At 39.2% G+C, this 19,598-nt stretch overlaps 1 protein-coding gene across 1 annotated transcript in view; it reads left to right on the forward strand.

Moving 5' to 3' along the window:
• DIO1 (iodothyronine deiodinase 1) overlaps positions 1-19,598 on the forward strand; it is a 141,907-nt gene that overhangs the window by 106,784 nt on the left and 15,525 nt on the right. The gene's annotated exons all lie outside the window — the stretch shown is intronic.

The raw sequence follows: 19,598 nt of genomic DNA on the forward strand, positions 1-19,598 counted from the left end.
AATGGACCAGATATCTTATCAATACCTTATCTGTGTTTGGAAACAGTGTTATTGGTTGGGATATGTCACATAAGTGCCACATAAGTGCCAAAAGTCTGTAGTGACTATATGTCCTGAAGGACTCATAAAGATAAGATATTTAATCATACAAGATAGGAAACCAAATTGCAGATTTCAGATTTTACATGTAAACCTATGTGGGGAATTAGTTGCCTGAAATAAGGAACCCTCTTCAATACAAAACTTCTGTTGATAAAGGAGAGAGAGGCAAAAATATACTGTGATGAACTAAATCAGTTATGTGGTTCCCTAATTATTGGCAAATCAGGTAGACTGTAGGGTATAAATCCTGCTTTGCCACTTATATGTGGTTTTTAAGGTGGTTTGACATGAAGAAATTGAGATGATAGTTTATATCCTTGTATTTTTAATTTGATCTTAGAAGCATTGGCTTGGCTTATTAGACAAATGGGAGACATTTTGAGTATATCAGTGGCTGGAGTTGAATACAAACTCTTATTATATGCTGATGAAATAATACACCTTATTAATAATTTTGTATCTCCTGTATCAAAATTTATTGATAGTGTGCAACAATTAGTAATTTATCAGGTTATTCAATTTAAGTCTCATATATGCTGTATAGACTGTAATGTTTCTATGGAAATATATAAAAATTGGAATTTCACAATTTTTAAAAAATATCTGGGAATAATTATTCCAAGGAAACTTTCTTCATATGTGGATGTAAATATATTTAGATTCTTATTTAAGATAAAATCAATATAAATAGATGTTTAAAATCTATAAATAGATGTTTAACATTGGATTAAAAATCACAATTAGTTTTAGGGAAAGACAAATGTTCTAAAACAGAATATTACTTCAAGATTTATATATTTATTTAGAGGTATTCCTATGCTAATTGCTTCAAGATATTTTAAACAGATTAATATTAAGTTTTTTTTTCCAAAGGAAGGACACCTTTTAAACCTAAATTACAGCTATCAGTATAATGATTTTAAGCTTTATTACTGAGGACATATTTTGATTTCAATTTCTCTATGGTAGAGGAATATGGAGGTTGTGTTGAAGAAGGTATGCAACAACTCTTACAAGAACATCAGCTTTGTCTGGGAAGACAGGAGGGGGTGAGAAAGAAACTCAAGATTCTCCCTTCCTTGACTCTGTTTGATATAAGAGGGGAGAAGAGAGAAAGTCTCTCTTTCTCTCTTTCAAGATTCTGTTATTATACCTTACTGTAATAAAGTAGAGCTCCAGTAGTTCTTGTGGGTGCCTGTTTCCTGACTTGGCCTATCTTGAAGGCCTGGCACCTATACAATACAGTGATGAAGTAAAAACCCACTTTGGGCACAACTAGAATCTTGGAAGCAACCTGGTTCCATTATTAGCCATAATTCCATAGAATGTACTTCATTAAAAGCTGCAAGGCACAAGGCACATTTGGAAGATATTGGAAGCATAATTTTGACCCTAACTCACATGACAAACTTATACTCTGAGACAATCCCACTCTAAAATTGCTGATATTTTGTTTAAGTCATGGGCTACTAGGAATATTAATAATTTGCAGTTGCTTAGTTACAATCAAGTTATAAACCATCTGAGTTATTGCAAGAGGAATTGGATCTGTTGATTTCATAATTTGGTTCAGATGCATTCACAACATCTAAAACTCCCAAATTATTGTTAGCGTTAGAAGTTGCTTTGAATGATTCTAAGTCTACAGTGTTTTTTAAAATAAAAAGTTACGGAGTATTGATTAGATGGATATTAGTTATTTGTATGAACTCTGGAATAAAGAATTGGAATATTCCATATTAATAGATCAATATGGCTAAGATCTTAAAGAATATTAAGTATATTCCTTATGATCTTAAGATGAAACTAATTTACTGAATATTTTCTTTCATGTTTATTGGACATGCCAGAGAACATTTTAAAAGGGTTGGCTGTCAGTCCGGCTATTCTGAAGGACACTTAAACACATGATATGGTCTTTCCCACTATTGCCTTGTCTTCATGAGTTTGTTAATATGATGTCAAAAATATCAATATACATGTATCTTTCATTTTACTTTATATTGTACAAACCTGAGAAAACACTGTAGACAAATCTTAGTCTTTAGTGCTATTCTGTGGAGTAACACAGTACAAAAATGTATGACGTGCAGAAATGTATCATTAGTCAATTTTTTAAAAGGTAATTTAAGTTTATATTATATTGCAGAATAAATGCTGCAATCCAGTCATACTCAGGAACAATCATATACAAAATCAATGGGATTTTGGAATAAACATTCCGAAGACTATGCTGTAAGATGAGCAACAGTTGCATTCTTCTATTGCTCTGATTTTATTCTGCAGAAGAAGAGAATGGGCAAAAAAAGTCTGGTGAATGACAACTTTTTCTGTTATTAAGTTGCTAAAGGTATAGCTTTTGGGTAAGGATACAATCAGAATCCTTTGTAGTTAACTATCTGTAATGATGTGAATTTAATTACAGGACTGGTTTGTACGTAATGATTAGCTACAAAACCTCCACTGTTTCACCCTAACTCTAATTCATCCTGTATGTTTGTGTAAAAGAAGAAATCTTGAAATATGCATCTTTTCTCACAATTGTTACACATGAATGCTTCACATGTCAAAATTGCATCTTCTATTCAACTGTTAAAGTTATAGGAACCTTGTCCCCTGCTTCATCTAGTCATTATTTCTGTGGGCTGAGGCCATTGATAAAGTCAGTTTATGACTGAATCATCTTCAAAAGAAGTAGGTAGAGGAAACCTACTTGTATCCTGCAATTTTAAAATGGACTTGGAGTTTCTGTTGTGCTTTTATTTGCTTTTAAAATAACAGTCGGAGTGAGGAATGACCAGAAAGAGAAACATGTGATGAGGGAGGATCAAATGAAAAATTGTGACCCTAACTGCTCTTTGGTTCTATTTAAAAATAAGGAGAAAAAATAACTGTTAAATTAAATGTTAAATAGATATAATAATAATAATAATAATAATAATAATAATAATAATAATAAAAAATTAAACTTGTATGCCATTTGACTCCCAATCATCATGATGTATCTAATTTCTCTCTTTTTAAATGTAATCTATCTATTTTTTAACTGAATATCAAATTTTGTTTGACCCTTCATCCAACACTATATACTTGCAGCAATCTTTGATGGAAAATGTCCAGTCACTTTTAAAAAATATATATTCCACCATAGCCATGGAAACAGCTATATTTTTGATACAATAGGCAGTAAGTAGATGCAGCTGCTTCTTAAGGTACCCAACTACCCTATTTTTTGTATGTTCTCCTGGAAGGGAATTATGACAGTGATCTAACAAATACACAGAAGATTGCTTCAGCTATTCAAATCCTGGAGAATAGTACATTTCCCCCGCCCATCTCAGATGCTGAGGAATTCAAGATTTGGATTTTTGGTTGGGTGGGGAGGCATATTTGCAGACAACAAGCCTTTTGCCGTGCCTGTTGGAAATTTGGGAAGTTGAAGCTTAAGCATGTTTTATATGCCAGGCTGGTAAAAGTAAGAGCTAGAATTTCAACAAGTGCAGTTCTTCCCTCCCCTGCCTGGCAAACTGCAATTCTTGTCCATATTTGTGCCTATTGGTCAATATTCCTTGTTAAATAAACTCCTGGGCCTCTTTAGATATTAATGCTATATTGGCCTCTTTCCAGCTGTCAGGAATCTTTCTATTCTGTAAAATAATATTCATTGTTTGTTGTAAGGGTTGGAAAAGTTCATCCTCAAAACATTTATAGTAAGAGGCCGGCAGACCATCTGGAGCACGTGCCTTTCCTGTTTTAGTCTTTTTAATAGCTTCACAAACTTCCCTTATTACTATAGGTCCATTCAAAATTTGTCTCTGATTCTCTGAAATCTTCAGTAAATTCTGTTTATGTAAATATTCATCCACTTTTTCCAAGGAAATTTCTTGACCTTTATATAAAGTAGAATAATACTGGTGAAACACTTTTCACATATTTGCATTATCTGTTATTACAGTATTTCCTTCTTGTAACTTTAGTATCACTTTCATTTCTTTTTCTTTTCACAACTTATATGCCAACCATTTCCCTGGTTTATTTGCAAATTCAGAATTTCTTTGTTTTGCATAATTCAATTTTATTTCCATCTCTCTCACAGTTAACATAGATAATTGCCTCTGTAGTAGCTTAATTTGGTGGGTAACAGTTGTCCTCTCTGGGAACCTTTTTAACTGTTCTTCCTTTTTTTTTACCTCATCCAAAATCACTTGTATTTTCTCTTGACTTTTCCTTTTAAATTCAATGTTATGTTGTATAAAATATCCTCTTATAAAAGCTTTGCTTGCATCCCAAACCATTCTTACTTCTGTGCCTTTATTAAGATTATTATCAAAAAACTCTCTGAACTTCTTTTTGCAATCCTGCACTACTGTTTCCTTTCGCAACAACATCTCATTCAATTTCCATCTGAAAGAGCCATTTTTCCTTTTAAACGTTGAAGTCACTGGATTGTGGTCTGAGAAAGTCTTTGGTAATATCTCCATTTTATGAACATTAGTAGCCAATGCTGCTGAAATTCTCCATGTACAGATGAAGTCTGAGAGACAGCCCAACCCCAACCCTTCCATTGAAAATGCTTTGAAAGAGTCTGGGGGTGGGGGGTTTTAAATGTCACCTTTAAAGTAGCGGGAAAAAAGGAAGGTCCATCACTAAATCTGAGACCACAAGACACACCACATTTATTAATTAAGCTATATTGATCAATACCCAAGAGGTTTCCTGTGGATTAATAACCATGGGGAGGAGCTGAAGGGCTCAAGGTACAGCTGAGGGCCATTAACACCAATCAGTCATCAGTTCCCAGGAAATGCCCTACACCAAGGTCACTAAGTGACAGGATTTATTTTAAGGGCAGTGATTAACAATGGCAATATTTAGTTGTCTTCTCCCATTTCTTCCTGAACCAAATGATTCTTATTTTTATGTGACACAATAAATTCATAGATGTCCCTATTGACCAAATCAAAATCTGTTTCTATGAACTGGAAAGAGTGTTTTTAAAAAAAGAAATTGAAATTTATATTCTCTTGCAGGTATATTCAGTGGAAAGCAAAGGTTTTCTTTTCTTTTTTCCCCCCCTTTGGGCGAAAAATTGTTAATAAAAGCAGAACCCCATTGTGATATAAAATTGCCAGTTTGCAAAATACTTCACAGGCATGCTAATTTATTCAGGGCATACCTGACAGATCAGCTTTCTAAGAGCTAATTTTATGACCCACTACACCAGCAAATAAATAGTTAAGATATGGTTCGGTGATCAGCATGTAAACTTGTGTAGCATAGTGAATACAATCATTTGCACAGTTTCCTGAGACCTAACATAATTGAACACAACTGAACACTACACACACACACAGACACACACAGAGTATATATTTGGATTACAAGAGTGTGAAGTGAGAAGTCTTGCTTCAAACCTGGTGTGATGTGTGTTTGTGTGTGTTATGTGTATATATGTGTGTGTGTGAGAGAGTGTGAGTGTGTGTGTATTTTAATATTATTACATGGAGCCATGAATAAACTCAATAATTTATGCTGGTAGAGTCATTTATAGGGAACCGTGGCATTGCTCACAGCTGATATATGGTATGGAAATAACAAGCACAAGATTAATAGAAATGGATTATACATTATCACAAAAAGAGGATTAGAAATAGGAAGCAGGGTGAGAGCAGAATGAGATTAATAAAATTGCTCAGGAAAATACTGTTGCAAAGGCACAATGGCCACAACAATGCCATAGTTACAAAAATTATGTGACTCTTCTCCCCCTGAACATAGCATAAATAACCTGCATGGTCAGCAACATATTCTTTTTTCTTATTACTGATTATTTGTTAGATTTATATCTAGGTTTTCATTCAAGTGCTCAAGGCATCATGCTTAGTACTCATCCCTCCCATATCCTCCCACGACAACCGTCCTGTGAGTTGGCCTGAGAAAGAATGATTGGCCCAAAGTCACCCATTGAGCTTCTGTGGCCAAGGGTGGACTAGAACATGGATCTCCCTGGCATCAGTCCAGCACATTAGCTACTCCACTACCCTGGCTCTCAATTATTACCAATCAGTTTTTGGAGGAGGTTGTTTTTTGCAGGAAATGTAACTCCATATTTAGAACGTATTCACTATCCAGAGACTGATTTACCATGGCTTGGACAGCCTGTCCCACTCCCCCAACTCTTTGTGTGACCCCACAAGCTCTCCAGGTTTGCCCCACTGAAAGTCAATGGTAAACTGCTGAGTAATGATCTTGTGAGTTTCCCCCTGATTTTCAGCATTCCTCCAGTGACTTCATTACATTTGCAACCCTACCTCCTACAGTCTTCAGTGGCTGATCTTTTTTGTCTCGATGGCTGCAAAGTTACCCATCTCTGGTTTAACAAGTAGACCCTAGAAGTGAGGGAAATCAGCCCAGGATGAAAACCTACCACCATGAAGACTGTTGGAGGTTGAAGCATTCTTTCTGTGTGTCTCTGAGAGTGGGAATCTGACCTGAGCAATGATTAGTGAAGAAGATAACTGAAAGGAGATTTATTTACAAGAAATACATAGGGATAGTCAAAGCCTAGCACCTAGCTAACTGTATCCTACCAGGAGAAGACTCCAAGAGAATGTGTTCTCTGCAGGTGTGCAGGCTTCCAGAAAGGGAACATTGATATTAAATTCTGTTTTGTGCTTGAGAATGTCTATGCTAGTGTTTCTCAACCTTGGGAACTTTAAGATGTCTGAACTTCAACTCCCAGAATTCCCCAGCCAGCATGGGATAGGGATAGTCAAAGCCTAGCACCTAGTTACTTACAAGTAGTCCTCACTTAACAACCATTCATTTAGTGATGGCCCAGACTTACTAATGCATTCACGATGATCATTGGATGGCCAGCCAGCAATCACCATGAATGCATACTCTCAATCCCTTAAAAAAAAAAAAAATTCTACTGTTGCACTGAGCATAAGCATTTTAACTTCCCACAGTGCCCTGCAGTGACTTTATGTTAGGGCACTATGGATACTTAAAATGGCAGCTTTGTTAGAGTGCTTTTGGAGCACCAAGTAAATCTGATAGAGTGACCACAAAGGTATTTTCAAGGCCCCCTCACATTTAGAGCTGTTCTTCTAGCTTCTTGTGAGTTTTGCAAGAGCCAACCAAAAGCTGAGTTTCTATATATGGTCTTCCTTTCTCTCTTGCATGCATGCACACACACACATACTGTTTTTATTAGAAATGTTAAAGCCCTTTTCAGATATTACGTTAAAACTTCCTTTTGTGAGAAGAGAGTGTATACACACACTCCAAAATGCACATTGCTTGGAGCAGAAGTCAGCAGTTGCAATCCCACTTACCCATTCTTGTTCATTTACTCATAATAAAGGGCTATCATATCTAGATCTGGTAGCCCTACATGATAGAACATCTGATCAAGGGTTAGGACATGTAATTTGAAAATGTCCCACTTTCTTCCTCTGCTCTGTTCTCACATGAAATACAAATCCCAGTGTACAGGTGGAAGGGAACACCACAGTAAAATAGCCACTGGGGATCTTATTCAAGAATGCTGAAGTTCCAAAGGACAGCGGGAACCATTGGTGCTCCATGAATTATAGGCCATGGGACATATGGGAGTAAATGATTTATCTCTTTGGCCTTTGGAATATATAGATGAACATTTCTACCAAGTGGTCCCCCTCCACATATTTTGGAACTATAACTCCCAGAATTCAGTCAGCATGTTGGTGTCATCGTACCCAGAGGGCTCCAGGTTGGAAAGAACTTGCGTAGAAAAACATTTATTAGATCCTAGGTACCAACACCTTATCTTTACTTCATTATGATTAACCTATATGCATATCATGTTTGCAGATGGTATGCTAAACCCATAATCCATTAGATCTCAATCTCTGGAAACATCTTGTGCATTTTGCTTCCCTGAGATGTATGCAGAAAAGGGTGTACATGGAAGGATAGACATCTGTAATTCTGCATGTTCAGGATTACCATTTGAAAGCTCATGGGCCCAAACAACTTGTGGGTGTGGGTGTATGCAAGTGAATCAGCACTCCCAAAATGACCAATCAGAAGCTGGCATGAACAAAGGACCAACACCACCAAAATGACCAATTAGGATCAGGCACAAAGAACTAATCAGAGACCTGCCCTCCCCAATTTGCACCAATCGGAAACCAGCTCAGCTAAAGACCAATCAGAAGCCAGGTCACCTGGCTATAAAGACAGGAGCTGTCAGGGTAGCCTTACTTCGAATAAGACACGGACTCACTTAGAGGGTCTAAGGATTTCCGGGTTTATTGAAGCAGAATGCATACGGAGAAAAAAGACGGGAATGCGGGTGTGGTAGCAGGGTGTTCTGTTTATACCCCGGTGGCGGACCTTGTCCTCCTCCACCCCCCCCATTGTCCCCCAAGCCGGGTCCGGATGGGTGATTAGAGTTGGTATGGGTCTGACGATGGGTGATTCGGGCGATCTCCGATGTTCCCCTTTGTCTCTTTGCCTTTGTCCAGTGCAGGTGCGTCCCCCGGGGTAATGGGTGGGAGTTCCCCCAATCTGTTAATGGTTTCCATGTCCTGTCCGAGGTGCGCTCCTATTGTCCTGGTGATGGATTTTATGGGTTTGGGTGCTTAAGGGATTATGTGTGTGTTTAAAGGATAATGGTTATCCCTTCCTCTTTCCTGATGTGCATGTTCCCCGTTGTGATGCACTTATGCCTTGCAACGGGGAACATGACAGGAGCCCAGTCAGTTCCTGTTCAGTTGCTTGTGGTCTGCATAGCAGGCTGCCTTTTTTCTGAAGATGCCATCCACAGATGCTGGAGAAATGTCAGGAAATCTGTTGTCTAGACCATGGTCACTAACTCCTGAAGCCCGACACTGCCCAACAGTTACTGACCATGAAAGCCTACACCAAGAAAGTGACAGTTAAGAACAATAAACTGCACTGGATCAAAAATGACAGAATCTTATGCACATCTCTTTTTTTAAAATAATTTTATTAAAGGTTTTGAATATCTTATGCACACCTCTTGAGGAACAAGTCCCACTGAGTCCAATAGACCCTGATAAAATTGGGTTCCTGGTTTAGTTTTATTTTCCTAAATAATCCAGTGGGTATAACACTGCACTCTCAGCTGAAATTAGGTCTCAGTAAGCTGGAGCTGCAAAAAGTCAAGTAGTTTTGAGAAAGCCTTTGGAATCAATGTCTTCCAGAGTAAGACTGAATGTTGCGGTTGCTACTTAGAACCAAGACAGAAGCAAGTGTCTGTAGCTTCTATCCCTGAATCCCCTCCAACACTGGAGTGCATTTCTGAGATTACATACATACTGTAGCTGGGGTAGGTAGGCTGGAAGACCCAGTGTGGTGTAGTGGTTAAGGCATTTGACTAACGTCACAGAGATCCAGGTCCACCCTCAGTTACAGAAATTGACCAGGGGACTCTGGGACAGCCATTTTCTCTAGGTTGTGGGGAAAAATGAGAGGAGGGATTGCGATTTATGCTGCCCTGAGTGACTCAATGAAAGCTGGAATATACATCTAACAAATAAATAATAAATCAATGCTTTGGGCAATTCTTGATAAGGAAATGGCCACTTACAAAACATTTGATTTGAACTTTACTTGCTGAGACATGAAGTTCACTGGGGGTCCTCACTTGACCGTTTACTTTTTGTTGTTTTTCAGCCCCCTTCCTTCACATGGTTGTTACAATGATGAAAGAGAATAATGCTGTTAAAGTCCCTTTGCCTTCTCAGAGGTGGAACCCATATTAGATAGGTAATATTTAATATTCATTTTTATCAGGGCCTGAAAATGATACAAACTGGCTTATCTTCAGGAATTGTCCTAATGCAAGCTCATGACTCAAAGACCACAGCCAGTTTCACAGCTCCTCTTCCCAAATGCTGCCATTAATTCAGATGTCTGAGACTATTCATTCATGCCTGGAAGTGTCCCCTTTCTCCAAGGGGAATATTGTCAGGAAAGATCATCCTTTTTCAGCTCATCTGGCCTTTTGGAACTTGCCTTTGCTAACCTGATTAAATCTATTACTCAGTGGAGGAATCAATGAAGTTAGCTTTAACCCTAGCCCTCCCTCAATTCAGCCAACAGTTGGCTGATGCAGTGGGGCATCAACATTTGTGGTTCAGTGACATCCAGTTGTTGTTGGGCTATGTTAACTGCTCATGTAAAATGCATAAAGCTTCACAGGGTGTAAAAGGGGTTTTCTGCAGGCGGTTGTGGTCAACAGACAGCCTATGTTGCTGCTTATCCAAAGGTGTTTGCCTAATGAAGACTAATGTAGAATAGCTCCTGTCTTGTCCACACCGTATGTTATAGAAGAGACTACTTGATTTAGTTAAGCAAATAGGAAACTGTTACAAAGCCCCAAGGAACTATTAGGGGGAAAAAACCACCACCACCATTCCAGCAACAGATGAAGTGTTAACCGCAGTGCTGGAAACAAATTCCAATTCAATAATGACAGTCTACCTAAGCCTCCTTTGTCTCTCCTTTTCCGCCTCCGCCTCTTCTTTTTCAGTAAATTTGGTCTGGAATTGAAACCTAAATCACATGTACAAAGAAATCTAGGCTTTGCTTTGCCGGTTTATTGTTAGACTTCTTGGGCAAGTCACAGCAATATTTGTCTTGGGCAGTTCTTACAAAATAAATTAAGTGGGGAATACTCAGTATCAAACACTGTGAGCTGAATTGTTCACATGACTTCCCCACATTTATAAATGTATAAAATTTCCCAGAGTACTTTGGATTGCTACTAAGTGCTCCCAAAGAAGGTGCCTTGAGGCAATTTTGAGAAATGGCTATAATCTGGGAGTACAAGACATTTATGTGTAACATGAATCTAGCAGAAGGCAATTGCTGCTGAAAGATAGCTATTCTAAACAACATTTTAATAAATCTATTATTGTGATATGCAATGTAGTTTTTACATATTTACTCCTGGCCTTCCTCCGTGGTGTCATCAAAGGCCATACCTGGTTTAGTTTTATTTTCCTAAATAATCCAATGACGTAAGTTATACTGAAAGCTAGAAAAGACCTCCTAACAGTAAGAGCAGTTGACAGCTAAACCAATTAGCCAGAGAGATGGTGGGCTTTCCTTCATTAGATGGGATCAAGCAGATGGTAGACTCCCATCTGTCTGAGATGCTTTAATTTGGATTCTGGTAGCAGGTTGGCCTCAGGAGCCTCTGTCGTCCCTTCCAACTCTATTTCTAGAGCAGTGTTTCTCAACCTTGGCAACTTTAAGATGTGTGGATATCAACTCCCAGAGTTCTGCTGGCTGGGGAATTCTGGGAGTTGAAGTCCACACATCATAAAGTTACCAAGGTTGAGGAACACCGCTCTAGAGTAATAGTAGCTACAGTAGTCCTAGATCAACCAGTGAGATATACAGTTTAACAAGAACCTGAATACAGGTCTTCATAGTCTTAGCTTAACACTCTAATTTCTACATGTTATGTAATACCTTGTAAAGAGGACTTGAAGAGCCAGTTTGGTCTAGTGGATGAGGTACCAGGCTAGAAACCAGGAGACCGTGAGTTCTAGTCCTGCCTTAGGCACAAAGCCAGCTGGGGGACCTTGGGCCAGTCCCTCTTTCTCAGCCCATGGAAGGAGGCATTGGCAAACCACTTCTGAAATCTTGCCAAGAAAACTTCAGGGATTGGGCCAGGCAGTTTTCAGGAGTCAACACTGTGTGGACAAGACAGGGAGGCACAAAAGAAAAAAGAAAAAAAAAAGACTTAACCTGCATCATATTTTTCCCTTTCCCTATTACTTCTCCTAAGGTTTCATGTAATGTATATCCTTTCTTAATGGGCTAAACTTTTTTTTAGCATTCATGAAGCTTTTGTTTATTCTTATTAGCTAGGGGAGAGGTTGGGCAACTTGAGGCCTCCATGTACCCTTTTTGTAGCCGCCAACCCTAATGCCTAAAAACTGGCAGCACTGTTTCTTGCCATTTTGATACAGGAAATATGTGAAAACTGTAATGCAGACTCTAAAATAGGATTAATGTACATAAAAAAAAAAACCCTCCTCTATCACTACTCACAAGTGTGACACTGTCTGACTTACTTTGCCTTTTCATCCCATGCCCTGCAATTTCCCTCCACCCAGAAGTGCTTGCCCAGTCCCTCTAAAGATGCCCTCTTCTGCTCAGGAGTCAGAATTTTAAAATAACATCACCTCTTTACTCTGCTGTAAATGAACGTGGGCATTTTACAGCAGGATGTCCCTGCTGGATCCCTGCAAAGATAAAGGTTAGTCAGAACAAAAAATAAAGTTTGGCTAGCATGTGTCTTTCTCTCCCCTCCAAAAAAAATCCACAAGGGCGTGAGGGGAGGGTTTCAATTTTGCCAAGTGGCAAAGCAAAGTCTCATTTCTCTTTTTAAAATTTAAAATTAAATTAAACCCCAGCATGTTTGCATTGAACAGTGGAGAATTCTTCCCCAGGGTTTCCAGGATTGGTCATGTCACCATGTAACTGTCCACATAGTGGGTACTAAGTCTGAGAAGTCTGCTCAAACTCAGTCAATTTACTTGCCAGTAAATACGGTGCCTTTCTGAAAGGCTTTGACTGTTTGAAGCTGAAGTGGGTTTTAATTTGAAGGATCCTCTTACGATGCTTTCTTCAGTTAGGCTTAGCACTTTACTGATGCCTGTAATTTTATGTATTTTTAAATTATAAGATATCCTGCAAACTTGATATTAGAATAAAGATAAAAAATTGATTCAGCCAAAACGTAACTCAGAAATCCATCTGCATTTATTGCATTGTTCAGTACATTTCCAGAAATACTAACCTTTAAGCTCCAATAATACATGCTTAGAAGCAAACACTGAACCACCTTTTGCACATCAAAAGTCAAACAATTCCCAGGCTTGGTGCTTAAACAGAGTGTCACTATTTACGCTGAAACATAGATGAGGTGACTTTCTTTTCATTCTACTTGTGCAGCATAGCCAGCCTGCTCCAGTACTGCTGCATTGCTCTCTGGTCCCTTTGACTCAAACTACACATGAACAAGGAAGAAACATTGAAAGAGTGTCCTGGTATCTTGGCCAAGGACTGTAGGCCAACTGCATTGTCTGGGAAGCAATTCAAAAACTACTTGCAGAGAGGAGAAACAGCTAGGCTGAATAGATAACTCTTGGTGAAGACAGTAGGGACAATACCAGATTCTAGTGAAGCAGGTGCATGGAATAGTCAAGGGACAGGCCACCATTCAAGAGACCGGGTAAACAGCTGAAGCAGGATTCAGGCTCTGTAGGCATAAGAAGGACAGCAACAAATACTGTTTCCAGCATTTATCTGCCTTCTGCCCAAGAGGAGCAGCGGGTTCCATCTAAACCCAGCCTGGCACTTGGTTGCACTCATGGCAGAATGATCTGCTCAGGGGAAATTCTTGGCTCCTGAGGAAACTCCTGCTCCAAGAAACCCAGCCTTGCATTTTAGCCCATTTAGTCTGTTGCTCTGTCATTTGGTGGTCATGCCCTTGTGGACGCGTGAAGTACTTGCAGGGCCTGGTGTCCAAACTGAAGAGAGAGGGGCTGGATTGCACCAAGGACTCCCTGCTCAATCTGATTTTTCAGATGGGAGGCTTTCTACAAGCTCTGCGTTCTCCACCTCTGACTCTAAGGAGGTCTCAGTCAGGACCAGCATTACTGGCCTTTTCTAGCTTCACCTCTTTTCTAGGCAATACCACACCTTGTATTTAAGTTGCAGATCTGAATAATAGGAAAAGAAACTCAAGACTCATATTTACTGCTGTAGGTCATCTCCATCCTAAACAAGGAATTGCTGGTTCAAAAATACTACCTGGCATGATGTGAGTTCTGCTTTCTCCTCCCCTCCTGCCCTGCAATATCCCTCTCTGGAGCAGCACGTTTTCTGCTCATCTAGTTTTACTTCATTCCTTTCATTCTGCTTTGTGTCTCCAGCTTTTGCTGTTTGCTGCACACAATAGATACAATGGGTTTGATCAGCCAGGAGAGGGGGCATGCAGACTGCACAGAAACACCAGCTGTGACCTGATCCCAGGAGACATCGTATTTCAGCCTTGTGACATGCTTCACCCTCTCGTGACCTGGTGCCTGTGCTGCACAAACTGTGTCTTAAATGGGAGGACTGCCATTTGTCAGCCAGTAGACAGAGGGGGAGGGGGACGGAAGGGAAGGGAAGGGAAGGGAAAACCCACAAGGGTCCTGTTGTGAGCTGTCTACTTTGGGATCTGCTTCTTGGTGGAAAAAATAATAGTGAAAATAACGGGGGGGGGGGAGGGCAGGGAGGAGGTTAAGATACGTTGGTACTTCAACAAAATCAACTCCAGTCCTTCAAGAAGCAGCATTTAAACAAAATATGCCTTCCAAATTTATCCCTGCAATCTTCTGAGAGGCATCTCTAAAAGCTCCAAAATAATCAAGACTATTCTGATCTGCTGAACTATGCTTATGTGACTGAGAATCGCCCTGCGAATTGCTCTGTGACAGCAACAAGCAAAACCTTGCATATCACAAAGAGGCTTAATGGGATGAGGATCCAGAAAGTTGGTCTTTCTCAGGAGCCCATGGGGCTGTGATTGAAGTGATTGGTTTCTCTAATCCAGGGCTTTTTAACCCAGGGATTTCCTGGGGACTGCGAACTTGGATGAGAAAAATGTTACAAGGTTATTTTCCCTAAACCAACTAAAATTTAGGTTTTAATTCAATAATATATGTAGGCAACAAAGTAATTTATGGCCTCTAGACTCTAAAAGTGTTTGCTAACTTCAATAAATCAAACTCTCTAAAATGATCATACCCAAAAAAGTGTATTGCCTTGTTATTGATTTAATAAATAACCTGATTCAATAAAGAAGTGTATGTGTGTGTGTGTATTACATATTTGTTATTTTTTAAATATTTTGATAACTGAGCATAATTGGTTTCCTTTGTAGTGTAATCTACAGTATATCTATGTATTTTATTTTATGCATTTAAATATGATTTTCTGAGAAGGGGTCTGTAGGTTTCACCAAACTCTCAAAGGGGTCCATGCATAGAGAACTGCAGTGATGACATTAGCAAAACATGAATTCAGCTCTGCAAAACAAGATAGCGTGAGAAAGAAACTTAAACTTATACCACCTTGACTCTCTGGTATAAGAGGGAGGGCAGTGGAAACACTGCCCGGCTTTCAAGATTCTGTTATTATAGCCTATATCAATAAAGAAGAATGCCAATATTTCTTGTAGATTCCATTTCCTGACCTTCCTACTTGAAGAGTTGACAGCATGGCACAAAAAGGTTAAGGATCCCTGACCTTACCACTTGATGTAGCTTCCAAGAAGCATATTGATGTCCCACAAGGATCCACAAACTTGTCCTCTCTTCCTTGCATGATTCTAATAAACATTTAACTTCATTAAGAACAGTACTGGAATCTCACAGCATCTATTAGTCTGTTGGCTTCACACCCTGTTCATGCCTTCTTTTCCTGCCTCTTAAGATCATCAGTGGCACATGGACTATATTAGCCTTGTTATGGATCATAAACTGTTTGTCTCTGGCATAGTTTTAGCTTTTCCCAACTTCCTCTTTCATTAAATGATACCAGCAAACATCACCATTGGCTTACTGGTTAAACCACATTATTTTGTTCCATTTTGTTCCTAGAACACATGAAGACTTACCACGGCCCATTTGTTGTTGTCCTTAACCTCTGCCCTGCTTAAATGCAGGGCTCATTTGTTTTGTATGATGCAACATGGGAGTTTCATTTTTCAGCTGACTTGTTACAGAGCCTGATGCTGAATTGAGCTGAGAGGGAGAGATTGGCCCAAGGTTGTCCAGTTGGCTTTCATGCCTCCAAGAGGACTAGAACCTGAGTCTTCCCACTCCTACTCTAATATCTTAAAATACTACACCACCCCATGGTTCATTGGTGTGAACCCAAAATTGCATGTTCCTCCTAAAACAAACCCCAATGGCTTAGGATTGGTTCTTGCTTGCCCCCTGCCCCCCTGCTTTCTTAGCCAGTCACATTTCATTCACCCCAGTCCCTACCACTCTACCACTACCGCATTTCTTGATTTCTCCAGGTAGTTGGCCTTGACCACCCCAGCGTCAGCGCCAGCGCCAGCTTCTCAGCCACCTGCTGGACTCCTATCCTGCCTAGTGAGGAATTGGGCTACCCTAGCTCCTGAGCCACACCCGTGCAGGCATTAATGGGGGCCATGGCTGTGGAGGAGGCAGTCTTAAGGGGCACAGAAGGTTTGAAGGCAAGTAGTGTGGTGGCTGAAGGACTTTGTGAATTATCTCCTCCACCTGAGCCTAGTGAACCTCGGTTTCTTTCTCAGGGGAAAAGGAGGAATTTAGCAACCCTTTTGCATGACCTGGACTGGCTAGATAATATCCCTTATTCAGATTTGAAGTTTTGCTTGCAAGGTGGCTATTTAAGGCAGTGAAGTCCTGCTAGAAATAAACATTTGTACCCATTCAGTTTGTATGCTCCTCTGCAAAGTATTTCCTTTGAATGCTTTGCACAGTCCTAATGTGCAAGTTTCTGCAACTAGTAAGTTGCAGGTCTTGATTAGATCAGCTACTTCTTCAAATGTTAGCAAATAGCAGCCTTGGGAAATTTCAATGGGCTCACTGCAATCCAGAGTAGAATTTCTAAACTTGGCTTAAGAAACAGCTGGGAGGAGCATGAAGCAAGCAGCTCAGGCTGCATTGCCAAATTGCCTTATGTGAAGAGGGAAGGCTGAAATTATCCACAGTTCACATCTCACAAACTGTGTGCATTCAGATGAGTAGATGGAAAATGCTTGTAGGGGTTCTCACATTTTCATTGGAGGTTACATAAGTTATCATGGGAGATCTGCAGTCTCTTCTTCCTCGCACATTAATTTTCACAATTCCCACAGTTGATCAATAAATGCAATGCTGTAACATACTGAATGTGTTAGGTTTTTAAGCAGATACTAGACTCTACGTAGCATTCACAGAAAATGCGACTGGAATGCATCTTCAGACTAAAATCTGTAGATACTGTAAGAATCTCTTTTGGATAAGTGCAAGGATCCTTTTGTTATTTTCATGCTTTCTTTCCAAAAAATAGGAACTAGGTGCAAGTTTCAAATCTTTGATGTAAAAAAGGAAATAGAGATTTGTTAATTTTTCTTCAATTGTTCCTCAGATGGAAGGCTGAAATATTACGTTGCTGGATATCCAGTAGATCTTCCTCATCACTATCTGAAGATTGATGGTGGGAATACATGTAATTCAGATTTGGGTATGGTCTTTCTCCTGTGATTCCACATCAGTTTAACCCTACAGAAATTTTCATCATCAGCTGTTCATCTGTTGATTATCTGAACATTTCCCATGTTCCTGAAGCTATTTGGATATATTGAATGCATATTATTTGAAGACATTTTCACATAGTACCAATGCCTTTAAATGCTGTAAGAACAAATGCCAGCAGTAGTGTCCTGTCTTTCTCAACACGGTAAAGATTGGTGTTGATTATTAATATCTATAACTTCCAGTAGGCTACATATTTCACTATAAATTCTTCCCAGCCAAAAACATAGTCTCACATGCAATATATACATTACATTATACTGTACTTACAAAGATATGAGGCTTTGCATTGTCTTGAATCAGATCACTGATCTACCTGTGAAGATTACCACAGACTGAAGCTGGAAACTTACTATGTGCAAAGCAGATTTTCTAACACTGAACTATGACCTCTCTAGGTACTCGGAAACAAGGTTTTATACATTATTTTATTGCTGCTGAGAAAAGTATAACTTCACTGAGGTTGGGGCATTTTCTATTCACAAAGCAGTTTCCATGAGTGAAACAAAACTCAATGCAATTTTCCATTAGGCTAAAATGTCAGGTTTCCTTGGTTTACGGATCAATATACTTTCCCCCTCTAAAACAGATCAAATGTAGGCCTCATGACACAAAATGAAACTGTTTCAGTCTCTTATTGCATTGCAGGTTTCGCTACCTGAACTTGAATGGGCGCTAATAGATGCAGGGAGTTAAGAGATAACTACACTTGATGTTATTGTTTATCAGTTAGCATTTGATTGAATTCAGTGCTCCATAATATAAAAACAAAAACAAACTAGAACTGTCCAGTAAACATAGTAACCACTATGATTTGGAGACTTACACTGAGAAAAAAAACACAATTTTATTTATTTTTTATTTTTTCCTATTACACTTTGCTCCAACAATGATTGCATTGCTAGTAAAATAATTGTTAGGGGGAGATTTCACAAATGATGTGCCTTTATACGAGTAGAAATAAAAATATAATTTCATTTGAAGGAAGAACAGGGAGTTTGAAAAGTTCTGATATTAAAGTTGATGCCCTTCCTTGCCTCTAAATATTGTGCGTGCTTCAAGGAGTAGAAAGGTGTTGCAGACCTCGGACGGGCACAGCATTTCTCTCCCATCCATTACAGCAACCTGATCTTTTTCAGGCTTCCATATAAATACGCTTTTGCTTTCAAGAATCCGTCGGTTCCAGTTAATGCTATTCTTAAAGCAGAGGCAAAATAATAAAGGCAGGATAGAAAATAAATAAATAAAATAAAGCGAATAAATTAAATGCACATAGAGTATACTAGGGCAATTTTCACAACACGTCCCTCAAAATTTTTAATCATTTTTCAGGGGATGCTGCTAAAGCAGAACTCTGATGATACACAGCTACGCAGCAGAACGTTCTGCTCAGATATCATCTGCAACATAGCAAGAGATATATTTCTATGGGGTAACTCTTGCATGTGGTTCAGCTTGGTGTGGAGAAAGATTTTCAGCCAACCCAGACTGATAGCTGGAAGATCACAATGATCACTCTGATCCTTGTCCTTTACTGTATTCATTGCACCAAAGCAGGTATCAGTATCTCCACAAAAGACAGGGAAATACAGGTACTCCTCACTTAACAACCATTTGTTTAGCGATGGATCGGACTTACGATGCTGGGAAAATTGACTTATGACCAGTCCTCACACTTATGTCCATCGTGGTATCCTCGTAGTCACGTGATCATGATTTGGGCGCTTGGCAACTGGTTTGCATTTATGACCATTGCAGCAACCCGTGGTCATGTGATCACCATTTTTTATCTTACTGGCCGGCTTCTGGCAAGCAAAATCAAAGGGGAACCACGTGATTCACTTAACAACCATATGGTTTGCTTAATGCCTGCAGTGATTTGCTTAATGACCCCTGCAAAAAAGGTAGTAAAATTGGGTTGGATTTGCTTAATGACCACTTTGCTTAGCAGCTGAAATTCTGGTCCCAATTGTGGTCATTAAGTGAGGACTACCTGTATGTCAAGAAAAACGTGCACCAACTGAATTAGAGGAATATAATTAGCTGTGAAATTATGCTAATTTATGGAACTGTTCATAAAACACTTTATGTATAAAACGTAAAAAAAAAGTTCAGCAGACCTGTCCA

The sequence above is a fragment of the Candoia aspera genome, chromosome 3 (genome assembly GCF_035149785.1).
Source record: "Candoia aspera isolate rCanAsp1 chromosome 3, rCanAsp1.hap2, whole genome shotgun sequence".
NCBI lineage: Eukaryota > Metazoa > Chordata > Lepidosauria > Squamata > Boidae > Candoia > Candoia aspera.